This window comes from Carettochelys insculpta, chromosome 1 (genome assembly GCF_033958435.1).
Source record: "Carettochelys insculpta isolate YL-2023 chromosome 1, ASM3395843v1, whole genome shotgun sequence".
NCBI lineage: Eukaryota > Metazoa > Chordata > Testudines > Carettochelyidae > Carettochelys > Carettochelys insculpta.
The window spans coordinates 346,968,343-346,983,955 of record NC_134137.1 but is presented as its reverse complement, the minus strand read 5'-3'; the positions used below and the strand labels follow the sequence as shown (position 1 = coordinate 346,983,955).

Below are 15,613 nucleotides of genomic sequence, written 5' to 3'. Positions count from 1 at the left end.
TCCCTCTCCTTCCCAGGTGGGGAGCCACTTGAACTGGAAGGGACCTCGAGAGGTCATCAAGTCCTTGGGAATGTTGGATCTTCACCACTGGCTTCCATCTTTGACAGTCTCCCTCTTAGTTCTTAGTTTCTGATGTGATTTTTTTCATAACTTTCAGTTTTGCTTGTTTTGTGTGTTTCCATGTTCTCCTTCATCTTCCTTATTGCCTTTTTCTCTGGCAATTCTAGTCCATGCTATGTTGAGGTCTTTCCTCTGTGTGTATCTTAGTCAGCTTGGTTCCATCCAACTGTTCTGTTGACTTGGTATGTGTCTTGGACAGGTCACTTTCCCTTTCTGTGGCTCACTCTTTCTTTCACATCTGAAAAATGAGGATTGTGATAATTATCAGCAGGCCTCGAGGCTTCAATACTGAAGTAGACTTAGGCTATGTCTACACTTGCCCCAAACTTCGAAGGGGGCATGGTAATCAGGAGATTACTAATGAAGTGCTGCAATGAATATGCAGCACTTAATTTGGCTAATTCTTCCCTGCAGCAACTTTGAAGTGTCAAACTTCAAAGTGCCTTTACTCATCAAAATTTTGGGAAGACAAGACACTTTGAAGTGCCTGCACTACAGTGCATGCTGTCAGTTTGAGGTTTGACACTTCAGAGCTGCCATGGGGGAGAATTAGCCTGATTAAGTGCTGCATATTTATTACAGCACTTTATTAGTAATGTCCCATCAGCCTGATTATCATGCCCCCTTCAAAGTTTGGGGCAAGTGTAGACATAGCCTTCGAGTATTAATGCTACTTTTATCTGTTACAAAATTGATTTTTGTCCAACACCTGAGTTCATAAGCCAACAATTCTATTTTTACTTCTGATTTTAGTAGAGGCAGGGCACTATCTCAAGTCCACAAGTTTCTAGTATGAATCCAGCATATGAACAGAGACTCCATGTTGTCTGATGAAAGATTGGTTTTGAATTTGCTCCTTTTTTTTTTTGTGCAGTTACGTTCTCCTAACAGGGAATTACTCCTTCAGAATACTGTGTACAATACTTTGTCGTGTTGGTCCTAGGATACACCTAAGGAGCAGCTGTGCATAAGCTCAAAAGCTTGTCTCTTATACCAACAGAGGTTGTTCTAATAAGAGATCACCTGATGCACCTTGTCCCTTTAGAATGCTGACATTTTGATTTTGCAGGTTACCAGACAACTGGCAGCTTAGAAGAACTCTGTGTATGTGTGAGAGAGAGAGAGTGTTAAATTGGTGCAAGTATGCCTTATGAAGACAAGCACTGCTAACAGGAGGAGGATAGTGTATGCATTAAAAACTGAATTAATTACTGCAGTGGCTATATGTCAACTTAAGTTCATTTAATTATGTAGCGTAGACATGCCCTTAGTACCACATTGAAAGAGTAGTATTAATGAATACAAGTTACTACAATGACTCCTAAGCCCCAGTCCCAGCTCTGCACATGGCTTTGTGTAGACAAACCACTGTGCCCAGCAGGACTGAAGTCTGTAAGCTGCCTTCTAACAAATAGATTGCAGGCTCAAAGCCTCAGGTGACAATGAAACGGTCAACCTACTGCATGTGACGGTGTGATGACCGTAAGCAGCCTGGCCATCATCACAGGGGATTCTTGTTTAAGTGGCTTGGAACAGCATGCTTTATTTACATGCCTACTATAAAAGGGCAGTAGCCCAGATTTTATAAATCTTGTTATATTACAGTCTCTCTAGTTTTGGTTGTAATATCCAGAGTCTTCTGAGCCATGAGGTGCTTAAGCTATTAAGGTCAGCATGAGGCTGCCGTAGATGTTTCAGCAGAAAACATTTCCCAACTCTTTAGTAGATTACAGTATTTTAGGCTCGAGTAAAACTTTCTCCAGACTAGCATTCTTGTCGACAAAACTCTTTTTGGTCGGAGGTATGTGGGGGGGGAAGTACCACTGGCTGATATGTTTCCCTGACAAAAGCACCAGTATAGGCAGGGTTATACAAGTGGGAGCTGGCCTCTTGCTGACATAAGTATTATTGCTCTTTGAGGGTGGTTTGATTATACTGCAGAACTGTGCTCTGCAGCTATAGGTCTGTACTGTATATGTAGTACAACTCTTCCATATGGCTGGGTCTACATGTGCCCCTCCTGTTCGAAAGGGGCATGTTAATGAGTGGGTTTGAAAAATGCTAATGAGGTGCTGCAATGAATATGCAGGACCTCATTAGCATAATGGCGGCCGTGGCGATTTGAAAGTGCGGCTTTTCGAATCGCATGCCACCCGTAGAGATGGGACCTACTGAAAGGACCCTCCCCCCTATGGAAGAAGGGCTTTCAAAAACTGGGGGAGGGTCCATTCGGAAGGTCCCATCTCCACGGGTGGCGTGAGATTCGAAAAGCCACACTGTCAGATCGCTGTGGCTGCCATTATGCTAATGAGGTGCTGCATATTCATTGGAGCACTTCATTAGCATCTTTAGAAGCCGCTCATTAACATGCCCCTTTTGAAAGGAAGGGGCACATGTAGATACAGGGTATGTGGTTTTTAAGAATGCTGGGACTGTGCTCATTCCTAGGTATTATAACAGTAATAAAAGAAATAGCACAGGAACTTACCACCTAATTGACAGAGAAAAAATTTTAGGCTATTAAGTCCCTCCCTCCTATAGTTGCAGTTATACTGAGGGTTTCCTCTCCCACCTGTGTGTGTTTCATTATTAGATAAATATGACAGTAGTATTTCTCTTCTGTACAGTTTATTTTATATATGGTGCTAATCACTGCAGTATCTGATTCTCTAGTAATGCATTAAGACTAACATCTGTCATGTTTAACACTCCCTCTCAGAAGAAGAGGGAGAGCAAATGCAACAGAAGTGTGGTTTCATTTGGTAAGGTTTTAATTAAAACAATAAAAGTGCTAGAGAAGGTATGGTGAAAGAAACATGTTAGATTCAGAGTGGACTATAGTTGGAACAGTTCCATAGCCACAGAAGACTCCAGTGGCCAAAATTTTCCAAAGCATGTGCCAAAATAGGTTCCGATTCCGTTTCCAGGCGCCTGCCTTTTTCAGCGTCAAGGATGCAATAGATTTAATTTTGATCAACGCTCAGAACTTGTGAAACTCAGACAGGTGTCTAAATACTGGCTTTGGAGAAAACCTTATGCGGGTTTCAGAGAGTTAGTCTGTTTCAGCAAAAACAAGGAGTCCAGTGGCACTTTAGTGTGTTGGGGCATAAGCTTTTGTAAGCTGCAGTTCACTTCCTCGGATGCGGAAGTGAAAACCAGAAAAGACAGATACGCCACATCCACTCTGATTTTATTACTACTGATCTCACACTCGCATATCTCCAACAGAGATGAAAAATATTCTGAGAGGTAGCTATGTTAGTCTATACCCCCGCCTCCCAGCGCCAGTCCTGTAGCACGTTGAAGGCTAACAGTTTTGTTAATGAGGTGATGAGCTATTGTGGGTAAATGGGAGCACCTGATACTTCACACATTCATCTTTTAAAGTCTGGGCCAGTGTCTTCTGCAGCTCCCTTAAATTTCTTTCCTAGATTATATCACAAGAAGCTCTCTGAGCTGGAAGCTTGGTGGCCTTGTATCCAGGACACCTTTAACTGCACTTTTCTGTGTGACAAGTATGAGTGGTTAAACTGTTAATTGAGATGTAAAATAAATGTTATGATGGGCATTTTGACATTGAAAGCCAGCTTCTATAAACATAGGGCTGCCTGGTGCTAGGAAAAATACATTTTAAAATACAGTACATAAGTGAGCTATTTTCAAGAAATAGATTCTCCTTTTTTGCACAACATTTTGCATATGTAAATTTTTTTCAGCTGCTGGTGCAGAAAAGCACACATGGATAGTTTGCACACCAGGTTATGGATCATTTAAAAATGTGACTCAAGTTCGTTGACTTTACTTGGCCTATTGTACAAACTAAGTGTGCTTGAGCATCATCTGTGCTTAGAAGCAAGATTTGTACAGAGCATATAGATGCGTCAGAAAGTAGTGTTGGTGCTACATGATATCATGAGTTAGGAGATGCCATCTTTCAGCCAAGCTGAAAAAAAGGATAGTAGCTAGTATGAGAAGGGGTGCAACCAAAAGTACAACATAGATAATTTAATCACTCTGTCGAAATCATCTCTGCTGTTTTCAGTTGTATCCCTGCAGGAATCTGTACAAAAAAAATCTGCATGATATTTTAAAAATTCTTCACAGTAACACTGCGTGATCATGCCAGTTTCAGTTATTTTGATATACTCAAAAATGGTTGTCAGCAAGTATTCCTGTAACAATATAGACACGCATACACAGGTACACCTACCTATTTTCCATTGGGGGTACAGAGTTAATGAAACATCTGTGCCCCCAGACAATTACCCAAACCTTCTGTCCCCTAGAGCAGGGGTGGATAGGGCTAGATCCAGCCCACGCTGATACACTGGGCCACCAGTGTCCTGTGGCCCAGGAGGACCCTCAGCTGAGCTCCCTGCCTCCTGCACCACCACATGCAGCTCAAAGTGTCTGCAAGTTGCTGGGGCCAGTGTGTGTCTCTGCATAACATGCCCCCCCAATGCCTGTGCATGCGTGTGTGTATATGCATGTCTGGGCACTACCCTTATCGCCAGCGCAATCTTTGCAGCTCGCGTTGTCCAGAAAGCAGCCAATGGGAGCTGTCTGGGCCATACTTTCAGGCACATGCAGCATGTGGAAACTTCCCCAAAGATGTATATCATGCAGAGATGCACACGGTGTCCCCAGAAGCTGGCTACTTAGAGCAGTAAGTGGGAGTGAAGCCATAATTCGGTAGGTGATTGTTGGACAGTTTACTGCCATCTATTAAATGCTGCTCAAGTAGGTGCCTGGGGCAGTGGAGGGGAGAGAGATTTCTGGACCTGCTATGGCTAGGGAGAAGTGCCTCTCTGTCCCAGCCATAGTGCTTCTACAGGAAGAGAGTATGAGTAAACAGTGTGCCCTTGTAGCCAAGAAGGCTAACGGCATACTAGGGTGCATTAGGAGGAGCATTTTGAGCAGATCCAGAGAAGTGGTTGCTCCCCTCTATTCAGCACTGATGAGGCCACATCTGGAATATTGTGTCCAGTTTTGGGCCGCCCAGTATAAAAACAATGCGGATGTGCTGGAGCAGGTTCAGTGGAGGGCAACAAATGATTAAGGGGCTGGAGCGCAAGACCTATGAGGACAGGCTGAGGGATTTGGGCTTGTTTAGCTTACAGAAGAAAAGACTAAGGGGTGATCTAATAGCAACCTTCAACTTCCTGAAGGGGAGATCTAAAGAGGAGGATGGGGAAACTGTTCTCAGTTGTGTCAGATGGCAGAACGAGGATTAATGGTCTGAAGATAGAGGAAGAGGTATAGGTTGGATATTAGAAAATACTACTTCACCAGGAGGGTGGTGAAACATTGGAATGCGTTGCCTAGAGGGGTGGTGGATTCTTCATCCCTCGAGGTTTTAAAGTCCCAGCTTGACAAGGTCCTGGCTGTCATGACTTAGTGGGGGTTGATACTGCTGGAAGCAGGGGGCTGGAGTAGCTGACCTCTTGAGGTCCCTTCCAGCCCTATGATTCTGTGAGAGAGCTGGGGAGTTTCTCTCACTGCTGTAGCCCTGGGGCAGCCTGAACCCCAAACCCTTCCTCCTCATCTGCATCCCTAGCTGGCACCCTCATTTGCACCTGATCTCTCCAAATCCCTTGCCCCCCACTTCCATGACATGAATTTTATGTGCTCCAATATGGAGGTGATGTGTGACAGATCACCTCCATATTGGTGCATGTAACAAAATTCATTCTTTGCATATGTGGAAGAGATTACAGGGAGCAAGGAAAGTAAAGTGTGATACCAAAGACAGGGAATTAAGATTTCACTGTCACACACAACAGAAGGAGAATCGGAATGTTGAGTGAGGCCTCTTGTTCAAATACCTGCTTCCCGTAAGCAGCTAAAGGTTAGCAGAAGTTGGTGTGCTAATTTGTGGGCGTTTTTTGTCTAAACGCTTCCCCCTCTCCTTGTTTATCCTATCAAAACAAAAAGCAGTCAAGTAGCACTTTAAAGACTAGCAAAATAGTTTATTAGGTGAGCTTTCGTGGGACAGACCCACTAGTGTATAGACTAGCATGGCTTACTCTCTGTTCCTGTTTATCCTGTGTACAAAGCTGTCTTCCAGGTGTTATTCAAACATAACATATGTTCATTCATGTTAGAAAACAAGTAAAGGTGACAAGGTAGCATATTTTAATGTGTTGTGTTTGCATGTAGTCAGCCATCAACTCAGATACAAGATTCATACAAACATAGACCCTTGCACTGCAACATACAAACAAAGGAAATCCATGCAGAAAAGACAAGCTATGAAACTTGCATGACCTTTCCAAAGGGACCTTTTGCATAGTTTGTGTTGCGTTTTACATTGTATAGCGTGGTTGGTGTGCTCCTCATGCACATCATAACCTAGGAATCTCTTCTAACTGGCACAGCTGTGTTAGGCTCTACTGTTGCTACTTTTTTTTGAACTTAGGTTTGCTGAACAAATGGTGGAAGGCATTTACAGTTTAGCTAAGCAGTTTTATCACTTTTTTTTTTTTTTTTTGTGGTTCATAGTTGGAAAATACTCTTAACTTGGTTGTCTTATTGCATGGGAAAGACAATGTTCAACTTCAAGAATTTGATTGAAATATGAGTTGATAAATTGAAAGTGCATGGTTGGGCAATGGTAAGATTAAATTTGTAACCCTACAGCTCATCTCCTATCTATAGATATTGCAGTACACGTCCAAAATGACCATTGCTGTAAGTCATCACTATTCAGTTATTTAAATCAATAGAATGAAACATACTATAATAAGAATATGTTCTAGAATCTTAAATATATGTGCATCTACTGTAGCTATGGAAGTAAAAACTGTCTTGTAACTTCATGCAAGGCAACAAAGTTAGGGTTCCATATTCAACTTTTACTTTCAGACTGATAGCTTATCTGGGCTGCACGTCATTCTTTTATTTTCTGAAGAAGGCTTAAAACACGTGGCATGAGGATGAAAAGTAATCTTTTTTTTTTTTTTTTTAAGTGTCAAGTATCAGTCAGCAAAGACAACTGTTGCCTGTCAGTCTCAACAGTAAACTGTGTACTTGTAGAGGCAGACACCTCTTGGCAGTTCAGCACTGAGTGTGTATATACAAACATAAGGAGTTAGACATTCTTCTGGCAGCATCTGTACTATCTAATTCTCAGTAAGTCCTGCAACCATTTTGTTGTCTCCTGTCATTTTTTCCCCTTTTTTCATAAATATTACTTCAACAACTGTAAAGTCATACATTTATATTTTAAAAGGATACTCCTTCATATTACATTTCTATAAAATGTAGGCAGGGCCTTATTGCACAAAGGGTGCTTAAGTAGCTCTCTTTGAATCTGTTTATGTATGTGCACAATAAGAGAGAGGCAGCCACTACAAATTTTAACATGGCTGTTATAAGGATACAGGTATTTTTCTTTTTAAAAAAACAAAACAAAACAAAACCTTGCAGCAATATCATATTTTGCATATTAAAAAGTAAACTTCGGGCCACTGCAGTAGTGGTCAGCCCTAGTTTAGCCTGGGGGAAAGATTTTGGATATAAGTTTAGCAATTTGTTCCAATACCTATAAAGCATTTGATTAAAAATGGTAGAAATGTTTTGAAATTCACTTTTCTTGAAAGTTGTCTTTCACCTTTTGAGTATGCCAATGAAAGAAAACATACCTTGCTGAAAAGTACTTTCTTCTACAATATTCTCATCTAATTTTTTTCCTGGGTAGTTTAGTATACATGCCATAAAACTGTGGTGCTTTTTTTGGTCTATGAAGATGCGTTCCTAGCTTGGCTATGTCTAGGGTTTTATCAAATTAAAGGTCATGGAAAAACACACTAGAGGATGAAATCTGCTCTCCCCTGTAAAATCTGGCCATTGTAGAAGGATTGTGGTATTGCCACCCTTCTTTCTGCGCTGCCTTCAGAGCTGGGCGGTCACAGAGCAGCAGCACCTGGCTCAGAAGGCAGCCCTATCATCAGCATGGAAGTGAGGGTGGCAGAGTATGGGTATGTGGGGAGGTCGTCACTTTTGGGCATGGTAGGGCTGGCCTTACACATTGGTGACTGTGCAGGGTGACACAATTGGAATGCGTGTTCTGTGCCCCCTCTCACTTCTCCCACCAGCCCAAGTCCCCTTATGCCCATGAGCACTAGTGCTGCTGTGTCCTGGGCTCTGGCTGGCCTGACCTCCTGTACTGGCTGCTCCTAGGACTGGGTTGACTCATCTTCACTAAGAGGGTGTACAAGGAAGGTTGGCAATAGCATACCATGCATCTGACCCTTCTGTACTCAGCCAGCAGCTGTCCATTTCTAGCTGCCCTTCTCTAAAGGCAGTGCTGCTGTCAGCAGCAGCACAGAATTAAGGTTGGCAACACCTTGAACTCCACAAACTATAATAGCCTTGTAAGTGACCCCCGACCATGATCGGTTTGTGGGTTGGGACCCCCATAGTTACACCAATGTGAAATTGGGATTTAAATATCTGAAAACCTTGTGACTGTGAAATTTACCAAAATGGACTGTGAATTTGGTAGGGCCGTAGTTGTTGTCACTAAGGTTTGAGTGGCTAGGAAAATAATTTACAAGTTTAAAAAAAGCAGGCTTTATACAATTGCATCATGTGAAACTTGCCTTGTTTCTACTTTTGTTATGAGCCACGCATCTGACCCAGATTTACTGAAAAGTTTTCTATGTTAAGTTTGTTAACGCTTTAAACAAACCAGGGGTCAGCTTTGAACCGGGTCATACATTTGAGGGAGTGGGATGTGGGAGAAATTCAATCTGACCTAACTGAAAACCAGGATAAATGCACTAGTTTGAGATCTTGCAATAACTAATCCTAAAGCTCAATGTGCAATTTAGGTCTGTGAATTCTTATGAGATGAAACGAAGAAAGAAAGAAAAATGGTGTTCTTCTTTGAGTGGTCCCCGTGGGTGCTCCACAGTAGGTGTTGGGCTCGCCCCGGCGTCGCAGCTCGGAAATCTTCAGCAGTCTCCGTCGGGTCACGCATGCGCCGATGCGCGTCGGCTCTTCGCGCGCTTACGGTCATGTGCACGATCCGGTCCCCGCCAGTTCCTTCTCAACCACTAATGGCTGCAGACGGAATCCTCTCCGGCTCCAACGCCTGAGACAGATAAATCTTATTTTTTTTTCTCGTGTTAATAGTTTTTAACAGTTCATAGTTAGCAGTTCTATAGTTATTATAGTTAGTCTTTAGCTTTAAACAACTTTTAACAGAGTAACTATCTTAAAACCGCAGCAGCCGCCTCCGGGCGGGCCCACTGTTTTTGTTTGTCAGCCTTTAAAGGCCAACGGTTATTAACATCACCTAACAGACTGTTAAGTGTGTTATTAGCACCTAAGGACTCAGAGTTAAGTTTTAACAATGCCATCCCCTGGCTTTAAGAAGTGTGAATCTTGCCGGGAGGCCATGCCTGCTTCGGATGGCCATAGCAGATGCATACGGTGCCTCGGGGAGATGCACGTTCCCCAGAAGTGCTCCCATTGTTCCAAGTTGACTAATAGAGCTAGAAAAGATAGAGAAATGAGGCTGAAGATGCTGCTAGTTGACAAAGCACTTCAGCCTGCCTCATCGGAGGCAACGCATGCGGAGGGCTCTTCAGGATCGCACAAGAGGAAGGCTGCCTCTTTGACCTCCTGCGCAGAAGAAAAGAAGAGCCTCGCCTACTTGATCCCTGCCCCTTACTGTTGGGAGCAGGACAAGTGTAACAAAGGGCCCGTGCACGCTGGCTTCCTCCACTGGTAAAGCCATGGCGCATGCAACCACTCAAGGCCCTGCAGCTAGCGGGGAGACGGCACCGAGAGCCGTGCGGGCACTAGTCAGTCCAGCAACAGCTACTGCGGCACCGATCGAGACTTCCCCGGAGGCACTGGAGACGACGGCACCAAGGACATCGGCACTGGCGACGACGGCACTGGTGACGATGGCACCGGGAGCAGTGGAAATCAGCATGACACCTGCTCCGGTACCAAGTTTACCGATAAGACCACCCGAGAGGGTAAAGGCTAAAACGAAGACCAGGCACCGCAGCCCCTCTCCTGAGGTAATTGTGCTGCCTCTGTCACCACAATCGCCAACGGAGATTCGACGGGCAGCAACACCTTCAGCCTGCCACAGACGTCCTTCTCCTTTTCTTCGGAGTCCATCCCAGGGGTCAGCACGCTTTTCTCCATCATCTAGCAGAGATCCCTACGAGTCTTCTCACAGAGGCTCTCCTCGTACGTCGGTATCATCTCAGAGGTCTTGACATTCCAGGCACCACCCCTACATTCTTAGGTCATGGTCCAGGTCTCCATCGCCGGGCCCCTGTCCCTGTTGCTACGACCGCCATCATTATGCGGGGCGTCAGCATAGGAGGTTGACGTCTCACTATGGATCCCCGTCGACCACCCCTCAAAGCCACAGTGTTCTGCTTCCCCCTGGGGGAACACCACGAGTTCCCCAATCAGAGGCTGGGTCTAAAGGCATTGAACCCCACCTCGAAATTCCACAAAGGCAATCACATCAATACAGCTGGGATCCAGAGGAATTGGAGGAGAGATACCATAGTGATGCCTCCTCATCCTCTCCAGATGAGGTCGTGGTCCCTGGAGACATTTCTCCCCCAGATGACCTGAAACAGTTCCAGGAGCTGTTCAAACGAGTAGCTCTATCCCAAGATATTCAAGTGGCGGAGGTGCAGGAGAAACACCACAGACTCCTTAAAAACCTCAGGCCTCCATCTTCTTCTAAAATTGCTATTCCTCTGGATGATGCAATCATGGAGGCAGCCACTAATATATGGCAGACTCCAGCATCCGCTCCTCCTACCAACAAAAGAGCGGACAAAAAGTACTTTGTCCCTGCGAAAGGTATGGAATTTCTATTTAGTCATCCACAGCCAAACTTGCTAGTGGTTGAATCGTCCCAACACAGGTCCAAATCGTCCCAGTACAAATCTGGGGGATTGGACAAGGACATAAAGAAGCTGGATCTTCTGGGTAGAAAAGCCTACTCCTCCTCTACTCTGTTGCTCTGCATGGCCAACTATGCCGCTCATTTGTCGAATCACAATTTCGACAACTATTCCAAGCTTACAGCCCTCGTGGACTTCCTCCCAGAGGATAAAAGGCCAATTCTTAAGGCAATTGTGCAAGAGGGCTACACGGCTTCTCGAGCAGGTGTGCAGATTGCACTGGATGTGGCGGACACAGCGGCCCGCGCTGTGGCCACTGCAGTGGTAATGCGGAAAGAGTCATGGCTTCACACATCGGGCATTCCAAAGGAGTTACAGGTCAAAATTGCAGACCTCCCCTTCGACAACATAGAATTGTTTGCTGAATTGACCGACTCAGTCCTACACTCGAGCAAAGATTCCAGAGCGACACTTCAGACTTTGGGGATATATACCCCACCGTTCAGAAGGAAGAAATGGTTACCAACAACGTACCCAATTTCAATGGGGGTATGATCAGGGACGTCATCAACAAACACATTATAAGGGCCCTAGGCGCCGGTCTCAGCAGGTCAACACCTCCGCAGGGCAAAGTGCAAGACAGCAAGTTTGATGGGTATGTCGCGGGCCGTGAAGCCAAGACCGTACCTCAGTGCCAATCTCAGTACGTGTTCCATCACCGACTCAAGCCATTTTACCCACAATGGAAAAGCATCACGTCAGACAAGTGGGTATTGGAGATTGTAAACACGGGATACACGATCCCCTTCCAGTCTTTACCTCCACCAAATCCTCCCACTGCACCCCTTCTCAGAGACCCCTCTCACCTACCGGAATTAAGGCGGGAGGTGGACCACTTCCTATTCATAGGGGCGGTGGAGAGAGCACCGGAACAATTTCAAGGCAAAGGGTTCTACTCCAGGTATTTCCTGACGGAAAAGAAGACAGGAGGGTGGAGACCCATTTTGGATCTACGCGCACTGAACCATTACCTACGCAAACAGCGCTTCAAAATGACTACGATGGCTTCAATAATCACGGCACTAGACCATGGCGATTGGTTTGCAGCCCTCGACTTACAGGATGCGTATTTTCATATCGCAATTCATCCAGCCCACAGGCGTTTCCTCCGGTTCCTTGTGGGCACAGATAATTTCCAGTATAGAGTCCTCCCATTCGGACTCTCTTCAGCACCCAGAGTCTTCACCAAGACCTTAGCGGTGGTGTCCGCATACCTACACAGACAGGGAGTTTTCATTTTCCCGTACCTGGACGATTGCCTGCTAAAGGGAACTTCCCGGGCAGAGATATTACGGATGATACATATCACCACAAAAACACTTACCTTACTGGGCCTCATCATCAATTTCTCAAAGTCAGACCGACCCCGCGCAAAATTATAGAGTTTATATGGGCTCGGATAGACTCAGTCACGTCAAGGGTGTATTTACCCGAGGCTCGTTTTCGTGCCATCAAATCTCTCATACAACTACTAACGTACAGCCCCACTGTTCCAGTTCTCATGTGCTTACAACTGTTGGAATATGGCAACCACCACGTTTGTGGTGCAAAACGCCAGGCTGCATATGCGAGGATTGCAGCATTGGTTGGCAACCGTATACAAACCCTCAATCCGCACCATCCACAAGAGGGTGTCACTTACAACAGAGGCACGAAGCTCACTAACGAGGTGGGGAAACCCCAAGAATCTCCTAACAGGGGTGCCCTTTCGCCAACTGCAAACTACTGTGTTCATTACAACAGATGCCTCCCATATGGGATGGGGGGCTCACATGGACGACAAAACCATTCAAGGATTATGGTCCCCCGCAGACAAGACACTGCACATAAACATATTAGAGCTCAGGGCAGTGTTCAATGCGTGCAGGCATGTTCACAATTATCTGCGTGGAAAAATAGTCAGCATGAATACCGACACCACCACCACCACCATGTTTTATATAAACCGACGGGGGAGCCACGTCTCGTATGCTTTGTGCGGAGGCAGTCCGACTCTGGAACTAGTGCATCGCCAACAATATAATCATAAAGGCATCATACCTACCGGGGGTCCACAACGTCAAGGCGGACCATCTCAGCAGACACTTTGCGCCCACTCACGAGTGGCAGATCTGTTCAGACCTACTTCACTAGGTGTTCCGCAGATGGGGTTTTTCCCTAAATCAACTTGTTCACCACCCGAGAAAATGAGATGTCCCCAATACTGCTCCAGAGCGGGCATGCAACAGGAGTCTTTGGGAGACGCCTTCATGATCCCATGGAAGGGCCCTCTTCTTTATGCGTTCCCTCCCACAACACTTATACACAAGGTCTTGGAGAAGGCCAGAAAGGAGAGAGCACGCATGATACTCATAGTTCCAACCTGGGACTGGCAACAGTGGTTCCCATTGCTCTTGCGCATGGCTCAACATCGGCCATTTCCCCTACCAACAGTACCGGACATTCTCACTCAGGCTCGGGGGTCAATACTGCACCCGCACCCGAAGAGACTTCGGCTACAAGCATGGCTAATCCATGGCTAAGCGCCTTAGACTACAATCTCAGAGGGAGTACAAGTCCTTGAATGTAGTCAGAGAACTTCCACCAGAAAGACTTATCAGCACGAATGGTTGCTTTTTTTCCGAATGGTGTTCGTCCAGGCAACTAATACCCCAGGATGCCACCATACCTACGATTCTGGATTATTTGCTACATCTCAAACAAAACGGACTTTTGCTATCCTCTCTAAAGGTGCATCTGGCGGCTATGTCAGCGTTTTCGGCATGAAGAGGATGGGTCAACCACATTTGCCCATCCTGTTGTCTCGCGTTTCCTAAAGGGGTTGGTGAATCTGTACCCCCCTCAGAAACCAATAGCGCCGTCATGGAGTTTAGACCTAGTTCTGCACACCCTCTCAGGACCTCCCTTTGAACCATTGGCTACGGTCCCCCTTCGACTACTTACTATTAAAACGACTTTCCTCCTGGCAATCACATCAGCTCGCAGAGTGAGCGAACTCGCGGCCATAATGTCCACACCACCTTGCACGATCTTCTCAAAAGAAGCGGTGGTCTTACGATTACACCCAGCCTTCGTTCCGAAGGTCTCTTCAGACTTCCATATCAACGAACCAATTGTGCTGCCCTTGTTGTATCCTAAGCCTCACAACTCAAATGAAGAGGCACGGTTGCACTTACTTGATGTAAGAAGGGCACTGGCCTTCTACATTGATAGAACTAAACCTTTCTGGAAAACGGACAAGCTACTGGTGTCCATTGCATCCAGGTCAAAAGGAGAAGCGCTATCTTCACAGAGGATTTCAAATCACATTGTGTTACGAGATTTGCAAGACTCCTCTGCCAGTTCTGCCAAGAGCCCACTCTACTAGGGCGATGGCGGCGTCAACGGCCTTCTTCAAAGGCATCGCACTGAGAGATATCTGCAGAGCGGCGACGTGGTCTTCCTATGACACCTTCGCCAAGCACTACGCCATGCACAGGATGCTTGATGAGGATACACGCCTGTCGACAGCAGTCCTTTCACGGGCAAGCTGCGCATAAATCGGGTACCCACCTCCTTTTTCGGGGGGGTGGTTACTGCTGGGTAGTCACCTACTGTGGAGCATCCACGGGGACCACTCGAAGAAGAAAGAAGTTACTCACCTGTGTAGTAACGATGGTTCTTCGAGATGTGTCCCCATGGGTGCTGCACTACCCACGCGTTCCTCCCCACTTCGGAGCTCTGTTTGTATGTTTTTCAGGGGCGTCCGGAGCGGTTGATCAGGAACTGGCGGGGACTGGATCGTGCACGTGACCGTAAGCGCGCGAAGAGCCGACGCGCATTGGCGCATGCGCAACCTGACGGAGACTGCTGAAGATTTCTGAGCTGCGGCGCTGGGGTGAGCCCGACACCTACTGTGGAGCACCCACGGGGACACATCTCGAAGAACCATCGTTACTACACAGGTGAGTAACTTCTCTTTCCTGTGTTGTAAGCTATTTTCCAGTTTTATTTTTAATCTCCTGTGTGATATGTCCTTCATGCCATGGGCTGCTCTCAAAATTCTGTCCTGGTCTCTTGTGTCAGAGAGAGTGATTAAATATGTTTTTCTCTTGCTCGCCCTTTATTGGTAGTATTTGCCCTCAGGGGAACTCTCATGGAGCACACCTGTCTAAATGACTTTTATTTTCTTTCAAAAATTGTTAATATGCTCTTAAAATGAACAGTCTTAACACATTTACAGTGCATTGCAAACCATAAACTTGATTTATATGGAAGTACATATTTTCCTGCAGCGGCTGTGCATCCCAGCTGCTTGTAATCTGTAAATACACAGTAGTTTTTAATAGTACAAACAAAACCTAGAATTTGGAGATTCTGAAAATGAAGGCTTTTGTTTGAGCTGTATGACCTCTTTTCAGATGAAATACATCAGTATTTGCATTGCTTCACAATTATGATAGTCAAGTATTTTATTTTGGATGATGATTTTTGACCATGTTTTGAAAACAGAGAAGCAAAACGTACACATGTTACCAGTTGGCTTTTATGTTTCCCAATTGCAA

General features: G+C 45.6%; 1 protein-coding gene across 1 annotated transcript in view; it reads left to right on the top strand.

Moving 5' to 3' along the window:
* Nucleotides 1-15,613, top strand: part of TAFA5 (TAFA chemokine like family member 5) — a 458,659-nt gene that overhangs the window by 13,523 nt on the left and 429,523 nt on the right. The gene's annotated exons all lie outside the window — the stretch shown is intronic.